This window comes from Pelophylax lessonae (assembly GCF_965119305.1).
Source record: "Pelophylax lessonae genome assembly, chromosome: 12".
In the NCBI taxonomy this organism is placed as follows: domain Eukaryota; kingdom Metazoa; phylum Chordata; class Amphibia; order Anura; family Ranidae; genus Pelophylax; species Pelophylax lessonae.
Genome location: NC_138779.1, coordinates 77,643,350 through 77,661,997, shown reverse-complemented (window position 1 = coordinate 77,661,997; position 18,648 = coordinate 77,643,350). Strand labels below are relative to the sequence as shown.

The window sequence follows — 18,648 nt, the reverse complement described above, 5'->3', positions numbered from 1 at the left end:
GGATGCAGATGGAAGAAGGCGTGTCAGCTTTTGCATTCTGCTTGCCGTTGGTTGCCTTGGCAAAGTGCTCACAGCTGAGATATGCTGCAATTATCAATCAGCTGTCTCCTTCATAGCTGTTGTGGGATCAGCCATGACAGGAGGTGAGCAGGTCAGATCTCATAACTAGGATTAGAAAGCACTTTTAAACATGAGACAGCCTCCCCCGAATTGTGGCCAAAGGCTCTGCGGGTCTCCATACTTTGACTGAGCTCTTTCTGCATGCTGTTGCCGCTGCGGCGCTCTGCCAGGTCTTGCTGGGCTCCATGGTTTGGGATATCTGCATGCGCGGTCTTGGTTGCTTTCGGCTTATTGGGATGGATATAACAATATGTTGATTTTATAAAATGCTGGTGATTTTGTGACTCCTTACATCATTGTTGTCTTGGACTACACTATTCATACATCCCTGAAGAAGGAATAAAATCCAGAAACGCGTCGGGTGTGCAGCTATGTTGCTATATGAGTAATCTGTTCACATACATATGCATTAGTGTCTGTAAACACAGTGACAACCTATTATGGAGTATTTTTAGGGCTAGCCACCCTTGTTTGTATGTTTCACACTTTTTTGTATTTTGTAATTTATTTTACTGTAGCACTGCCCCCTAGAGGACTGCTGAAGAATGACACTTTTGGATTCCCCTGGGTTACCCGTAGCAACTGGTTGCAGAAACGTATCACTTTAACCACTTGCCGACCGCTCACTGGAGCTCTACTGCGGCAAAGTGGCTCGTTCCAGACCTACGTCGCTGGACTCCTCCCCTTGTGGGTGGGTATTCAGTCACAGCGGGAGTCGGGCCAGGGGAGGAGTGGCAGTGATCACCGCCGCTCTTCCCCGATCGTTGGGGAATCGAGTTTGGAGATCCGCACGCTTGTGTAAACAAAGCGGGCGGATCTCCTAAGTGACAGACAGTGACAGATTGCAGGGTTCAGCATAGCTGAACCTGTGATCTGTCCCTGTGTCACTCAGTCACCTCCCCCCACACACGTCAGTAAGCACCAGGCATACATTAACCCCTCCCTCTCCAATAAAATTAACCCCTTCCCTGCCAGTGTCATTTTTACAGTAACAGTGCATATTTATAGCACTGATTACTGTAGTAATGTCACTGGTACCCCCAAAAGTGTAACAAATGTCAGTCAAGGGTCCGATCTGTCCGCCGCAATGTCACAGTCCCGCAAAAAAAATCGCAGATCGCCGCCATTACTCGTTAAAAAAAAAAACACCAAAAATGACAGAAATCTTTCCCTTAGTTAGTAAACGCAATAACTTTTGCGCAAACCAAACAAAATACGCTTATTGTGATTTTTTTTACCAAACATAGGTAGCAGAAAACAAATTGGCCAAAAATGTAAAACAATTTTGATTTTTACATTTTTTTGGGGGGGAATTTCATATAAAAAAATGTGAAAAATATTGTTATTTTTTCAAAATGTATGCTCTTTTTTTGTTTATAGCGCAAAAAGTAAAATTGGCACAGGTGATCAAATACCACTAAAAGAAAGCTCTGTTTGTGGGAAAAAAAGGACGTAAATTTCGTTTGGGTACGGCATCGCACGACCGCGCAATAGTCAGTTAAATTCACACAGTGTCGAATCGCAAAAAGTGGCCTGGACGTAAGACAGCAAAATCCTCCGGTGGTAAATTGGTTAAGTTCTTGGCTCAGTCAAAGATCAGTCCAGGGGATGTTGTTTTTGTGGTTTTATTGTAATTGGGATGGGAGAAGGGATGAGTGGGATACTCCAACTGTTAACTATTCACAATGTTGAGGACTCTAAACTTGAGAATGCGGCAAGGCCGCTGCTTCATCCTGCCACTTGAATGAAGATGAGGTAAGTGCTTCTAATAATATTTCTCTTCAGGGCACTCTCCTAGTTCCCTCTTTCTAACCGGGCTAGCTGACACCCGTCCACTGACTCTACACTCCGGAGTGGTCCCCTTCCTGGGCAGACCCCTGGGCAAGTTCCTCTGTACTCACGGACACTGTTTTTCCAGATTCAGCTGTGCCCCAACTCCGGTAGTCAGCTTCTCCTGGACCTCTGGGTTCAATCTAATGCCCCTGGTACACCAGGCCGACTGCCTGTAACCACCACCAACTGTTGCAGAAGAGGAGGCAGCCGCCACCTTCCTTCTGGGACCTGGCTTCCCACTCAAAGACCTCTCCCTTATGTGCCCATGGTTTTTATACCCTGTCCCATAATGCACCACTGTCTGTGCCAACCCACTTGGACAGTACCAAAAGCATGTGTATCATTGGTCAGGTTTCCTACAGCATCCAACGTGCCTCCTCATTGGATCTGCTGGGGACACTCCCTGAGACCAGATGAATACACACTGAGCAGGCCTAACTACCAATCCTGCTCCCTGATAAGCAGAGTGCACATAGGTTTTGCCTGTTGCTCTTCTGATAAGCAGACAGAGCCAAAACTACTCTTTCTACCTAGCACCTGACTAGGAGGGTGCTACATTACTTTTTGTACAACAGGTAATTTATTGGATTACCAATAACCATTAGGATAAAGACCAATAAAGTCCCATTAGGGGGGTTCTTCTTCTCCCTTTTTCCTGTTGTACCAGGGATGTGGGTCTTATTCGGTATTTCCTCCATTCACTAGCCGTTCCTGTTTTCCAAACATGAGACAAAGTACTACATGTACTTTGTCCCATAGGGGACAGAACTATAAAGTAAAAATAAATGATAACTCGTTCATTTCAGAATCAAATTGCCATGTATTTCAGAAACAATTACCATTTTTTTTTCTTTTAGAAAATATTTATTTAACTATTTTTGTGGTGTCTCAGTTCTGCTGTTATCCAAAATCTCTGCAGGCACTTCCTGTCTACATACGTACAGTAAATGCATGCACTCCTGCGGCCGCTGCATATCATTGCTCAGGGCTTGCTTTCTGATGGCTGGTGATAATGGTGGAACATGAGTGTGCAATAGGCATTGGCAGGGCTGCTTATAATATCCACAGGAAGCAAATATGGCAGAGTGACAAGGAATACAAGCAAATAGGAGGAATTTCTGTTTCTTAGGGTTTTTTAGTATAGAGATCTGAATGTGCAATTTTGTATCTTTATGCAGAACAGAATTGGCAGAGTTGTGTAAGACTGTACTGGGCATTCAGTAAAGTCCGTCCTCTATGTCAGGGGTGGGGAACCTATGGCCGGGGGGCCGTATGCAGCCCTCAAACTCATTTGGTCTGGCCCCCCATGCAACTGAGCCTGTGTCTCCCAGCTGATCTGTCAGAATGGAGCCGATGCTTCCTGTATAGTTTTGGCTCCGTTCTGACAGTCTGAGTGAGTCACAGGCGGAGTGATATCAAATGCACTCCGCCTGTAACCAATACAGGAAACCTTGCCTCTTCCTCCAGCGCTGCGCCGCTGCTAGCCAGCATTTCCCGCCAGCAGCACACACAGCTGTACCAGCCAGAGCCAGCAGTACTCACAGCAGTACCAGCCAGCTGTACCCACCAACAGTACCAGCCAGCAGTTCTTTTTCAAAACTTACCACCACAAAGAGTCGACTGCTCTCCAGACTAACCGACGCAAACCTGGAAAACCAGTTGCCAGTAGCAACATCATCAATACCAGCTAACATCACACACCTCACCAAAGAGAAGCAGTTTCAGCCATCACATTAGGGGCGAGTTAATTAAATGTTTGACCAAATATAACAGGCACATTTTTAGGTTGATAATTTTGTACGGCCCCCGAATGATTTTATAAATACCCAAATGGCCCTTGGCAGAAAAAAGGTTCCCCACCCCTGCTCTATGTAGATGCTTATGCAACCATATATTCACCATTTGTTTACCAGGATGACACAACCTGTTGGCACTGTAATAACAGCACGGAGTTTGAATTGGTGTACAGCTGGGCAATCAGTTCTATGCTATCCAAAGTTCAGTATTTGAAACTGATCAAAAACTGTGACTACATGTAAATAAGGAAAGCAATAATAATAATTTGAGTAATAATTGTAAAATTGCTTACACAATCAAAATAAAACTTGTGTATATATGTATAGTGGCGTGCACTTCCTTGACATTCCAGTCTAACGACTATTTCTACATTAACAAACATACAGTTACAGTTAAAATTAGTTCTGAAACATTCATTTAGGATTCTGTAGCTCCATGCTTATATTAAGCTACAACCATAATTTTTACTTCAGATACTTAAAGGGGTTGTAAACCCTCTTTTGCTCTGCTCTGTGCAATTGTTTTGCACACAGCAGCCCCGATCCTCTTCTTCTGGGTTGCCCCGCCGGTAGTCCCCTGATCTTCATTGTGTGCCTCCATGGAAAGCAGCTTTCCCTGGGGGCACCTATGCGGGCTCCCTCTTGAGTTCCGCTGCTGTATCCATTGACACAGACAGCAGTACTCGGCCCGGTCCCCCCGCTCCAGTTTCACTGGATTTGATTGGCAACAGCGGTCACGATTGGCTCCTGCTGTTCTCAATCTGTTCAATGAGGAGAGACAGCGGCTCAAACTGCTGCGCTTGTGCACATTGCTGGGTCAGATCAGGCTCAGGTAAGAAAAAGGGGGGGGGGGTCGCTGCAGCACAGAAGGTTTTTCATCTTATGGCATAGAATGCATTAGGGGTGAAAAACATTGAGGCTTTACAACCAGTCCAAGTTCTTTAAATCAGCAAAAGGGATGGTACACACATTAATGTTCCTTGTGCTGCTGGCTGGTCTTTTAAAATGCAAAGTTAAAATTCAAAGTCCAGTACCCCCCTCCCATTACCCCTGCAGCTGTAATCTTCTGGTGCTGCGAGGGTTAATATACCTGCTAGACCTTAAGTGTACCTACTATACAAAATCAAATCCAATCTGATTGGTGAGGAAATGCCACATCTCTCAGAACATTATAAAAGGATTTTTTTTGATGATTGGGATTTTTAAGGCACATTCAAATATTTACTCAAATGTATAACATAAAAATTAAAGATATTTATTGTATCAGATAAAAAATACATTGCATATTACAATAAAAACAATTGATAAGTTGATGGCATAACAGTACATCCAGACCACCATAAATTGCAAGATAGGCAGCAAAAGATGCCTCAATATTGCAAATAAGCCCCAACGCATTTCAATTCTCAAAACACATCTTTATCAGGGGGAGAGAATGAGGTGGATGTATCTGAAATATAAATAAATAAAAAATCCTGTGCTGCCACACACCTACCTATATTTGAAAATAATTTTGGAAGCTGCTACTATCACTTATAATGTGTTCCCACGTGTTCAATATGCAATAAACTATAGTGGAGCACTATTCCACCCCTCACACTTTGGTACATTTTTTATTACATCTTTTCATGTGACAACACTGAAGAAATGACACTTTGCTACAATGTAAAGTAGTGAGGGTACAGCTTGTATAACAATGTAAATGTGCTGTCCCCTCAAAATAACTCAACCCACAGCCATTAACTCCTGCCCAAGAAGGTTTTGGTCTTTCTAGGTAGGAGTGCTACCCACGAAGCCATTGAGATGAGCACAATAATGCTTTGAATATACAGTAGTACCACGATTAACGAATGAGCATTGATCAAGAGAATCTATAGTCCCCTAAAATACAAATGCAAGATCATTGCTAAATTGTCAAAAATTAGTAGATATGACTTGTTTTGCTTCTTCTGCTGATTTTTATATTATTATCATTGATGTAAGAGTTATATCTCTATTCTATATTTGTCAAGCTTTTTTTTATGTCTAATTCGTATTTTATGAAAATGTTAAGTTCTATTTACAGTATATATGTTCATTCTATAATCATGGTACTTCTTTATATTCTAGGTATAATTGTACTCAGCACAGTGGCTTAATCTTTAGCACTCTTAGCTAGCAACACTTAGGTTATGAGTTCAAATCTCACCCATGCTACCATCTCCCCAGATTTGTACTGGCAAACGCATAGGAGCCATCAGTGAGAGATAAATGGTATCACGCTGATGGCAAATATGCTTTCGCCTACGCACATATCAATTCGCCATTGAAACTTTAGGGAGGCGATGGGAATTAAACCCATGACCTGACTGTTGCTAGATCAGAGTGCTAACCACTAAGCCACTCTGTTGATCAGATTTATACCTAGAATATATTGTAGTAATATAATATAAATAAAAGCATAAACATATATAACTAGAAATCAGGATTTTAATAAAATGTATTTAGACATTAACAATTATTTATCATATAATAGAGACCTAAGAGCCTGGTTTGGATTGAGGGGACCCCCAAGCTGATTTTTTTTCCCGATCAAATTTGTGTTGTTACACCCACATGTGCCACTCCACAAAGCTATGTAGAGTTCCCTGAACACAATTAAGAGCTACCTCTAACTTTCTAACTGTTACTGAAGTGGATTTGTATTTTTTAAATGTTGCAAAGCTAACAAGAATTAGAAGTAGTTAGCAACTCGTTCATTTTAGGTGGCTAAAGGTGGCCATACACTATACAATCTGATTGTACCAGCTCTGTACAACCATCTTTAGATTTAGTCTATTGAAATTTATGCCTCCAGACAGCAGTAATCTGGGCATATATTTAGTATTATGGGTGGTGCCCCTATCCTTAATTGATTATTCAAATTGGAAGGATTGGGAAGACAAGGATTTCGGGCACGTTAGATCAAATAAAATCAATTTTTATTTACGAATTGACTAAAATCAAAGATCATACATACATACATGTGTAAAATACGAAAGGCGGTTCCCCATCCGGGGAGGAAGTTTGGGTTTGTTACTAGGAGCTTACGTGGGAATACAAGTGGCTGAACAATATTGGCTGTGTTACAACACAGCAGGCACACAGTGCTTGGGTATGGATGCTGAATAAAATCAGATTACCTATATCGTTTTATAAACGACTATCCACTACTTTGCGAGCTCCCTATGAAACCATAACAATCCTCCTCGTTACATATCAAGGATGCTGAGACCTAGGTCTCATCATACAATATACAGAAAAGTGTAGTAATAGCTCTAGACGAAGCTTTCTGAAGCAAAGCGAAACATGTTGAGCAAAATACTAAATACATTATGATGAAAACTTGAATACAACATCAGTTGACCCGCTCGGCCGGCACCTTATGGTTTCGGGTATCCGTTAGCAGGAATCTCCTGATGTAAAGTATAAGTGCAGTGACTGTCTAATTGTCCTAATACTATATATACTATTCTGTATGAAAATTGTGATTCCATCTATTGTGAACCGTATATTACATTATTCCATGGACCCTGTATTAGGTCCTTTCGTATTTTACACATGTATGTATGTATGATCTTTGATTTTAGTCAATTCGTAAATAAAAATTGATTTTATTTGATCTAACGTGCCCAAAATCCTTGTCTTCCCAATCCTTTCATCTTTAGATTTACCAAAATGATATAATGGGAGGACACACCAGCTATCCGATCACTCTGTATCCAATCAGGCACTACATAATTGATGGCAGATCTAAAGTAGATTGTACAATCAGATTATATAGTGTATGCTGGGCTTGACAGAACCCAGGACAGGCTTCTCTCGTTTTCAAAAGTACATGAGGAAGGCAACGCATGAACCACACCGGGATGCAATGGATAAAGGAGTCAGGTGAACATCCAGTATAGAAAGGGTTAACAGATTATTGGTATTGATAACCGGAAAACAAAGTACATAAAATGCTTACATCCCCCTGGGCTGGAGTAGATAAGGGCACCTGGCAGCAAGTAACACGAGTGTGAGGAGGTCAGTCTCCCAGGACTGCTAAGCAGTGTGTGCACAATGTCGGAATCCAGCCGGCGCTGCCTTCCTCATGTACTTTTGTCCGTATCAGCACCCTTCCTATGCTCATTGGCTAGCAGCAGAACAACCGTTGGGGAAGCTCACAGGCTTACTTCTATCCCTCCACCATACAGGCACCCCAGGAGCACCTGGTTTGTGAGTATTTCTCTTGTTTTCAATACTACAGCTCTATCCATATAGGCGATTATCTGAACTCTCATTATCTGCACTCCCCAAATGAACAGATCTATGCAAGATGAATTTAAGACAAAAGTAAAAATGTAATTTTATTGAAATAATCATCCATCACAAAACCTCTGGTATTGGAAAGGGAGGTAATTATAAATCTTCCAATATGAAACCTAATTCCCATGATAATTGCCTAAGAGGGGATTTTTCCTAACTTTGGAACAGGACAAAAATTGAGAGAAAATCGTCCTCACTAAGACCTTGAAGAAAGGGCTATATTCATCTCTTACGCTATCTACAACTAAAAAAATATAAAATAAAAAGTTTAATCAAGACATACACTTTGGCAATCCTCTAATAATACATTCATGTATACCTTTATTCAAAGTTGTAGCTTCTTGCTAAACCTCTTACAGTCAAATATACTGCTTTAAAGCTGCACTCCAGGTAAAAAACTTTCAATTTAAATATATTCCGCAATGGCTAGAAATATTGATCCAATGTGTGTGCACTAAATGGAATATTACCTGTGTAGAGCCTTAAATTTAGCCTGTGCATAGAGCAGAGCTGTAGGAGGGGCCCATAAGGCCCACCCACTGTGGGCTGCCTGTAGAAAATTACAGGAAAGGCGGAGACAAGACCAGTAATCCTGCACAAGAAGAGAGAGCAGCAGTGACCAGTCTTTAACACAGAAGTTTCATACTGGATTACTGCACAGATCTAGAAGAAAAAAAAACACAATAAACACCAAGATTTAAGTAAGAACACACATACCTTCTGCATTTAGACAATATTTACTTATCGGCTTTAAATACTCTGACCATTGACCTGAACCACTCTGTTTATCTGGCTATTGATAAAGATTCCGTTATTGTAGCGTATTAATCTGTAAATTGCTGATTATGGTTGTTCTTAAAGGTGGTTGCCAATACAAACAGAACACAACACAGAGAACAGAGCAGATTATATTATACGATTTACTTTGCAATAAGCAATCTCCAACAGCAGACAGACTTTACTGTCTCAAATCTAACAACAAGCTGCACACGTTCATAATGAACACACCCATCTTTAAAGAATGCCTATGATTTGAAGTGTATGTTACCCTAAATATTTATTTTTTTCTATGTGTGTGTTCACATATGCGCAGTTTATAAATTATAGTCTCCGTCATTTTAATTCATTTTAATGTACTTCTTCCATCGGAAATACCTGGTTGATCCTGCCAGTCACCTTTCTTCTTTGTTCTAAACTGACCACACAAAGAACAGAGGCTGATCTGTGGTTTTGTGGTCAGTTTCCATCCTCTGCCTGGCCATTCAGAGGTACAGGACACTTGGCAGACACACAGTATGCCTCTGTTGGTTAGTCAACCAACACACACCCCCAACCAATCACAGCCTGCCTCTGGCACACACCCCCTCCAAATCACAGATAGACTGTTAAATATGCCCTCTGCCCAAGCACAGTCTGCATATTGCCTAAGGCTGAATAGATTATAGGGGGGATTTTCTAAAACGGATGCACACAGAATCTGGTGCAGCTGTGGATAGTAACCAATCAGCTTCTAACTTCAGCTTGCTCAATAATCTTTTTCAATAGCTGATTGGTTACTATGAACAGCTGCACCAGATTTTGTGTATGCCAGTTTTAGTAAATCCCCCCCCCAAAGTTTCCTGTAACCACCCCCCATCAGGAAGAAGAGATGCATGGCAGAACTTTTTTTCCTTGTAAAAAAGGTAATATAGAGCATTTCTGAAACTAAGCAAATGGAGTTATGGTACCTGCATAGGTATAACTGTATAAGAAAGTGTCTATAATATACTACGTTTACAACTACTTTAAGAGCTATAAAGCTTCTACTGCTGACATCATTCTTAAAGTGATTGTAAACCCTTATATATACCCAGTGAAGTGACTGGCCTCAGGTGATGCACAGAGATGAAACGAATGCTCTGACATAAGTTGTACCTGATTATCTGCATTATTCATTTCTCTACATCTGTCAGGGCCCAGATTTGAACCCAGGTCCTTAGTTGCTTCTGACAGTGCTTCTTCTTGCTGAGCTATCCAGCAGCTGATATCTATGCATTCTAGATCTGTGTGGTGACCTAGACCTTGTCCAGTTTCCTGCCTAGTTCCTTGCCCAGCCTCCTGTGAACTCTGAACCTTTGGCCACTCGTTTGTACTTCCTATTTAAACCTGATCTGGAAACTTCCTGATGCCAGATTATTGTGCTTTTGCCAAGATCTAGCTTTGTGTGCTTCATCCTCCCGAATCTTCTACTTGGGTACCGACCTCCAGCTACGTTCCAGGACTACGCCTCTGCCTGCTGCCATTTTGCCCTTCAATGCTTGTGTACCGACCTTCGGCTAAAGACTACGACTACTCTTCTGCTTGCTCCCTCACTCCGGCTGATCTCTTGTGTACCAGACCCTGCTTGTTGACCACGGTTGTGCTGCTGCTTCCTGCGACTGGACTCTGAGCCTGACCCAGTAATCGTGACAACATCCATTCAAAGTCCAGAATTGTTAAAGCTTGTCTAAGCTGTAAGAAAAAAAGGACAGAGAGCTCAAGTTACACTCTGCAGGGCTCAATGAGGAGCGCTCCAAGAGCTGATTGGAGGAAAGGGACACTCCCCCCCCCCCTTTTTACACAGCACACAGGAACAGAGTTGTGGCTGTCAATCAGCTGGAGCTCTCTCCCCTGTCACTCTTTTTTCCCTGGTGTCAGGAAAACTTTTCAGAAGTGATTCATGCTGATAGTAGAGGAACGAAGCAGCAGACAGAAATTACACTTAGTGCTCCTACTGAGACAAGTACACACTGTAGGGGAATATGGATTGTTCATATTTCATGTCTGAGGTTTACAACCATTATAATGCTGGGCACACACTGAAGATTTTTGGTAAAGTGACTATCCAATATTAGCCTCGCAATTATTCATTAGCGATTGCTAAACATAGAGAACAGTTAAGTGTACCATATACAGTGCCTTGAAAAAGCATTCATACCCCTTGAAATTCTCCACATGTTACAAGCAAAAACATACATTTATTTGAATTGGATTTTATGTGATAAACCAACACAAAGTGGGAAATAATTGTGAAGTGGAAGGAAAATGATAAATGGTTTTCAAAATGATTTACAAATAAATATGTGAAAAGTGTGGTGTACATTTGTATTCAGACCCCCGGAGTCAATACTTTGTAGAACCACCTTTCTCTGCAATTACAGCTGCAAGTCTTTTTGGGGATGTCTCTACCAACTTTCCACATCTAGAGAGTGACATTTTTGCTCATTCTTCTTTGCAAAATAGCTCAAGTTCTATCAGATTGGATGGAGAGCGTCTGTGAACAGCAATTTTCAAGTCTGGCCACAGATTCTTAATTGGATTTAGGTCTGGACTTTGACTGGGCCATTCTAACACATAAATATGCTTTGATCTAAACCATTCCATTGTAGCTCTGGCTGTATGTTTAGGGTTGTTGTCCTGCTGGAAGGTAAACCTCCGCCCCGGTCTCAAGTCTTTTGCAGATTCTAACAGGTTTTCTTCTAAGATTGCCCTGTATTTGGCTCCATCCATCCCTCCCATCAACTTTGACCAGCTTCTCTGTCCCTGCTGAAGAAAAACATCCCCACCACATGATGCTGCCACCAAAATGTTTCACAAACTGCAAATGGGAATTCTTATGGCTTTCTTCCAACAATGGTTTTCTTCTTGCCACTCTTCCATAAAGGCCAGATTTGTGGAGTGGGCGACTAATAGTTGTCCTGTGGACAGATTCTCCCATCTGAGCTGTGGATCTCTGCAGCTCCTCCAGAGTTACCATGGGCCTTTTGACTGCTTCTCTGATTAATGCTCTCCTTGCCCAGCCTGTCAGTTTAGGTGGACGGCCATGTCTTGGTAGGTTTGCAGTTGTGCCATTCTCTTTCCATTTTCAGATGATGGATTGAACAGTGCTCCGTGAGATGTTGAAAGGTTGGGATATTTTTTTTATAACCTAACCCTGCTTTAAACTTCTCCACAACTTTATCTCTGACCTGTCTGGTGTGTTCCTTGGCCTTCATGATGCTGCTTGTTCACTAAGGTTCTCTAACAAACCTCTGAGGAATTCACAGAGCAGCTGTATTTATACTGAGATTAAAATACACACAGGTGGAATCTCTTTACTAATTAGATGACTTCTGAAGGCAATTGGTTGCACTAGATTTAAGTTAGGAGTATCAGAGTAAAGGGGGCTGAATACAAATGCACACCACACTTTTCAGATATTTATTTGTAAAAAAGTTTGAAAACCCTTTATCATTTTCCTTCCACTTCACACTTATGTGCCACTTTGTGTTGGTCTATTACATAGAATCCCAGTAAAATACATTTAGGTTTTTGGTTGTAACATGACAAAATGTGGAAAATTACAAGGTACTTTATTAGGAATCAATTGCTAATGATAGCACAATGCTCCAACACTTTGTAATCAATTGCTACTACATGCAATGGCACGTTTGGCAATTGCTAATGTTTAGTTATGGGGGATTGTGCTCATTTTTAGTAGCATGATGGCACTAACAAAAATCACCTGTGAAAAATTGGATGTGGGGATGCCAACACCTACCGTCATGCTCAGAGGCTGTGAGGGAGGTGTGTAAGCATAGACCCACCAAAGGATTGGGACTTTAAAGGCATAGACATATGGTGGGAAAATATAGAGAATATGGACCAATATATAATAAAACATCAACTTTATTGAAAATCACATAACAAAATTGTTAAAATTAATAATTCAACAGATACATCAAAGCAGGTAGAAAATATACAAAAAATACAGAAGAAGTACATAAGAACCAAAAAGCACAATAATGAAAGTCAACAGGGTCCTACATGTTTCGCCGATATGATAGGCTTCTTCAGGGACCAATGATATTTGTGACCTGTTTTATGGTTCTAAGCGACAAGACAAGCAAAATTAATTAATCAGATGTTGTGGAGGTCAATGACCACAAACATAACATATGTACAGTGGTAAAAGGCTCACATATACAAACAAATGTATATAGCATATTGCTAACCAATAATTAAAATTGATAAATATATCCATTGACAGCTACAAGGGTCCTGGGGTAACGGGCAGCCACATGGGGTATATCGGCCCAAGTCACAGAATGACAAACAGCCACATGCCTCCAGGATTTGGCAAGTACTGGACCGGGCTGAGGCCAACAGCAGGTATGCAGTATTCCACAGAGAGGACAGGGAATATGTATCCAAGCCTCTAAAAAACGGAAAGAGATTGAACAAAAATAATGATCATAGAATATTTGGGCTAGATACTCGTATTTCAATATATAATGCAGTGATTAATAGAAGGGGTGTGCAAAAGACGGTAGTCCAAAGTGGATAGATAAAAGATGAAAAAAGGGGGGATATACCACTAAGAACAAAAATTGGGTAATGGAGCGCTAAAAAATTGATTGAGTGATCTTTTATCCGGAAGTTATGAGTGAGGGACCATCAGTGTGAAAAAGGTGTGCCAGTGAGGACTAATAGAAAAAGTGAGCCCGGAATAAAGGGGTATGATGTGCATATAAATCATATATCATGCAAAGGGTCACGGAGTGCTCGGGAGTGAAAGGTAGAAGGAAGGGAATGAGTTCAAAAAATGGTTTACCATTGTTCCAATTGGGTCAGGCAAAGGAGAATCCTCCGTGTCTCAGAAATGCCGCAGCGTCAGGTAGTCTCGCCGGAAGTGACGCGGCCTTGACCGGCCTCTATAGGTCACTTCAGGCGCGGGCGCCATCTTGCGGCGCGACCAGCGTGAACCGCAAACAAAGCGATAAGCGCTGGCAACGGGCCGCGAAAACCGGCCCCGTGGAGGGGCGGGTGCGGGGAACATCAGGAGGAGGATCGATGGGAATTGCCTCACTCCGGGCCCCGGCTTGGCTTGGCTTGGCTTCATCATGAAAAAAATTACTCTTTTTTTTTTTTTTGGGTAGATGTGAAGTCTGAGGCCTTTTTGACCCCAGATCTCACAATAAAGAGGTCCTGTCATGCTTATTTCTATACAAGCGATGTTTACATTCCTTGTAATAGAAATAAAAAATATCAAAATTTTTTTTGTTTTTTAAAACTGTGTAGAAATAAAAAATAACAAATAAAAAAAATTAAATCGCCCTGTCCCCGTTAGCTCGTGTTCAGAAGCGTACGCATACGCAAGTCCTGCCCACATATGTACACGGTGTTCAAACCACACATGTGAGGTATCGCCCTGATCGTTAGAGTGAGAGCAATAATTTGAGCCATAGACCACCTCTGTAACTCTAAACTGGTAGGCTGTAGAAATTTTTAAAATGTCGCCTACGGGGATTTTTAAGTACCAATGTTTGTCGTCATTCCACAAGCAATTTTGAAGCATGACATGTTGGGTATCTATTTACTCGGCATAACATTATCTATCACATTATAGAAACAAATTGGGCTAACTACTGTTTTTCTTATTTTTTAATTCAAAAAAGTGAATTTTCCGTTTGGAAGACCGCTGCGCAAATACGGTGTGATAAAAAATATTGCAACAATCTCTATTTTATTCTCTATGGTCTCTGCAAAAAAAAAATATAATGTTTGGAGGTTCTAAGTAGTTTTCTAGCAAAAAAAAATTATTTTAACTTGTAAACAACAAGTGCAAGAAATAGGCCCGGGCCTTAAGTGCTTAAAAAAGTAATTAAACAGATCTTTTTTTTTATACAGGGAATACAGGAAAGGTAGGAGAAGGGGGGGGGGGCATTTTTTAAAAGTTTAACTAAAGGCAAAATGTTTTCTTTAGTTTTGGATTGTAGGGAGGGATTAGAACACCTGTCAGTTTTTAATGCTGTCTGTGCTTCCATTAGGGGGATTTATCCTGTCTATTTATCCTGTTTACCAATAGCTTTGAAAGTGAAAGTAAAAGAAAAATAACTAATTTTGGGTTGTCCCCAGAAAAGTAATAGAGGGGAAATCTTCCAATAGGGACACTTGTTCTGGTGACCTGAGGTCGCTTGGATTCTTTATCACAAAAAATGGTTACAGGAAATTGTATTACAATGTCACAAGTAATTAAAGGTAGTCCAAAGGCACATTGTTGTGTTGCAAAACTGAGATACTGGTGCATTAACAGCCCATTCAGACTGGCGCGACACGACTTTGTGGGGCAACTTCGGCGTGACTTGCACGGACTTTATACAATTGAAGTCAATGCAAGTCGCCTCCAGGTCGCCCCAAAGTAGTACAGGACCCTTTTTCTAAGTTGGAGCGACTTGTGTCGCTCCTATTAGAACGGGTCCTGTACTACTCAATGGCGACCGACCGACCGCGACTTGTCAGGCGACCAAGTCGCCTGACAAGTCGCGCTAGTCTGAATGGACTCTAATGGTAATAGATCTACATCTAGATATTCTGATGATGCTCTGAAACTTTGTAATAACTGGCTAGAAATTCTATTCAATTTGTAGTTTCAGATGACTTTGTTGATCTTTCTGCACAACTCTGGGCCATGCAAAATGGGATCAAATAATAATATAGATTTTTTGATAACTCCTTTAATGCTTGTATTTGGGCCACTGTTTCAAAAGCTTTCTACTTTCAGAAAACAGGGGAAATTATCAGCATAGAGAAAGAGGTAAGAAAAACTCTAATTTCCAGATTTAAAAAGGTATGTAGGCACCATGGGTATTTATAGGTGTGCCTAAGTTGGTTTAATTGAGCTTCAGCAATATTTAATGAGAGTGCCTCTATTTTAGTAGGGTTAAATATTGTTTGTGCATTTTATGTGTTTTAACTTGTGCAGTCATTGTTATCTATTTTACCTCCTAAGGGCTCTTTCACACGGCCGCTCCGTGTGAAAGCTCCGCTGCAGGACTTTTTTTTTTTTTTTTTTCAGGGAGCGGATGACACTTGACCACCCCAGCTAGTCCTCTGGCTCCGCTACTGCTCAAGACTCAATATCCTTTCCTTTGGCAGCAAACATCTCTTTCCCACTTAGGAATTCACCTAACCCCCAACACTTCCTCTCTCTATAAGGCAAACTATCCGACTTTATTTGCTAAACTTTTGGAGGATGTGAAGAGGTGGTGTGTTGTGAACTTGTCTTGGATAGGGAGAATAGCCTCTGTAAAGATGACAGTCGTACCTAGGCTGTTATATTTTTTAAGAACTTTGCCTATCCAGGTCCCCGGTAATGCAACGCGACAACTTCAATCAAGAATGTTCTAATTCATCTGGGGAACAAAATGTCACAGGATAGCATGGGCCACAATGTATGTCCCCAAGGAAATGGGAGGTTTTGGAGTGCCAGCCTTTAAGAAATACTATGTGGCGGCTCAGCTAGCCCAATTGTGCCATCTCCACAATAGACATTATAGGCCAGACTGGGTATCCCTAGAGGCCCAAGCTTGCTCTCCACATGCAATGGATTTAATACTCTGGATTCCTTTGAGATATCATAAAGCAATTTTGTGCCCTACGCTCTCCCACTCTATACATTTGTGGGATATGATTTGTAGGAGATGGCCTCTGTGTTCCTGTGTGGTGTGACCCATACACCTGCTGCTCCTCATTTTGGCAACCCCTTATTTCCACCTGGTATGCAATCTGAAGGCTTTGGCTGGTGGTTGAATAAGGGAATTTACCACTTGGGGACTATATTGACCATAGAGGGATTCGCTCTCCATCTTACTTTATAAACAGCCTGGAAATCCTCCCCATTTAGTATTTTTATTTACAGCAAGTTTACCATTTTCCTAAAACATTACAGAAAAACAACTCTGACCTAGCAATACGTACCATGGTTGAGAACAGGTGCATGCAGGATGCCTCCTTGTGCAGGGTGTGTTTCCATGTTGTATGAATTATTTTCCAATCCCTCGGTTAGTTTAACTTACCAGACAGCGTCGGAGGGGGATCAGCACATAGCTCCTGAGGCGGAGGACTGGTGTAATTGGAGCACACAAATTCGTAAAGGCATTTTAAACATTGCTCTGATCGGGGCTTGCTACAAAGTGCATGCCAGATAGTACTTGGTCCTGGAACGTCTTGCAAAAATGTATCTGGGTACATTGGCCTCCTGCTTCAGGCAATGTGGCCAGATAAGTCTGTTTCTGTTCATATGGTGGACTTGGCCCAAAGTGCACCTGTTCTGGATGAGGGTACATTCCTTGATCTTTTCAGTTACAATGGTCAATATTACTAAGGATGCAAGCATTGCCCTACTAAAAAAGCCAGTTGAAAATGTCCTGAGATATACACAGACCTTAATATACTACATGTTTTTAGCAGCCAAAATTTCTATTGTAACAGCTTGGAAAAGTCCAGCCTTAGACATAGCTTTAATGAAACGTAAATTCACATGAATTATGTTAAACCAAAAAATAGTGAGTATCTTAGTATTTAGATGCACTTGTGTCTTTTTTCAACCTAACTATGTAACTATCTTGCTAGACAAACAACCCCTCTTCAACAAAATCAGGTTCCCTTGGCTCACCTGAACACACAGTGTTGACTCCAGTAATAATTGGCGATAGATTCCCGGATGGATTCATCTTTCCCCTTTTTCATCTATATCTTTCTTATTTTCACCACTGGTCCCCCCCCCCCCCCTTCCTTCTCCATTCCTTACTTATGTTTAATAAACTGTAGGGAATTTATCTCCAATAAATGACTAAAATGTTCTATGACAATGGGGGGGGGGGGGGGATTTAAATCTAATAACAAAAGTTAAAGGTTCTATCATTTTGAAGAGCTCTTTGTAGAGGTTACACATTTTTGATATAACTATTCATCATATGTTGATCTCCCCCAACACCATGGTCGTATCAGCCTACTTGCTATTGCCCTTTTACGTTCCCCTTTGTATTTTTGTTATGTATTTATGTTGTTGAATGTACAGAGCTTAATAGCGAGGGTTGTTCGCCGCTCTGCTTTGAAATGCCCCTTCCTTATTACATAGTTACATAGTTACATAGTAGGTGAGGTTGAATAAAGACAATAGTCCATCCAGTTCAACCTGTGTAGGTGTGTGTGGCTGTAATCATCTCACATAGCCCTGAATGTTCTGATCCTTGAGATGTAAGTCTAAGAGTCTTTTGAAAGCCACCATACTTCCCGCAGAAACCACCTCTTGTGGTAGAGAATTCCACAATCTTGTAGCCCTAACAGTAAAGAACCCCCCACGTTGCCTGAGGTTAAAAACGTTTCTCCTCTAATCGCAATGTATGCTCTCGAGTCCTTACGTACTCCCTTCGACTGAATAGCTTTTTTTCTAATCTTAGATCCCCATTGAGATATTTATAAATTGCTATCATGTCCCCCCTCAGGCGTCTCTTCTCCAGGGAGAATAAATCAAGCGATTGCAGACGCTCTTCATAATTAAGGTCCTCCAATCCCCTAATCAGTTTAGTTGCCCTTCTCTGGACTCTCTCCAGCTCCAACACATCCCTCCTGAGGACTGGCGACCAGAACTGGACAGAATACTGTAGATGCGGTCGGACCAGAGTTTTATAGAGTGGAAGGATTATAGTCTTATCTCTGGAATACATCCCTTTCTTTATGCATGCTAATATTCTGCTGGCTTTGGCAGCTGCCCCTTGACATTGCATGCTAT

At 41.4% G+C, this 18,648-nt stretch overlaps 1 protein-coding gene across 1 annotated transcript in view; it reads left to right on the top strand.

The window, feature by feature from the left end:
- Window positions 1-18,648, top strand: part of SLC2A5 (solute carrier family 2 member 5) — a 106,603-nt gene that overhangs the window by 5,969 nt on the left and 81,986 nt on the right. The window lies entirely within an intron of this gene.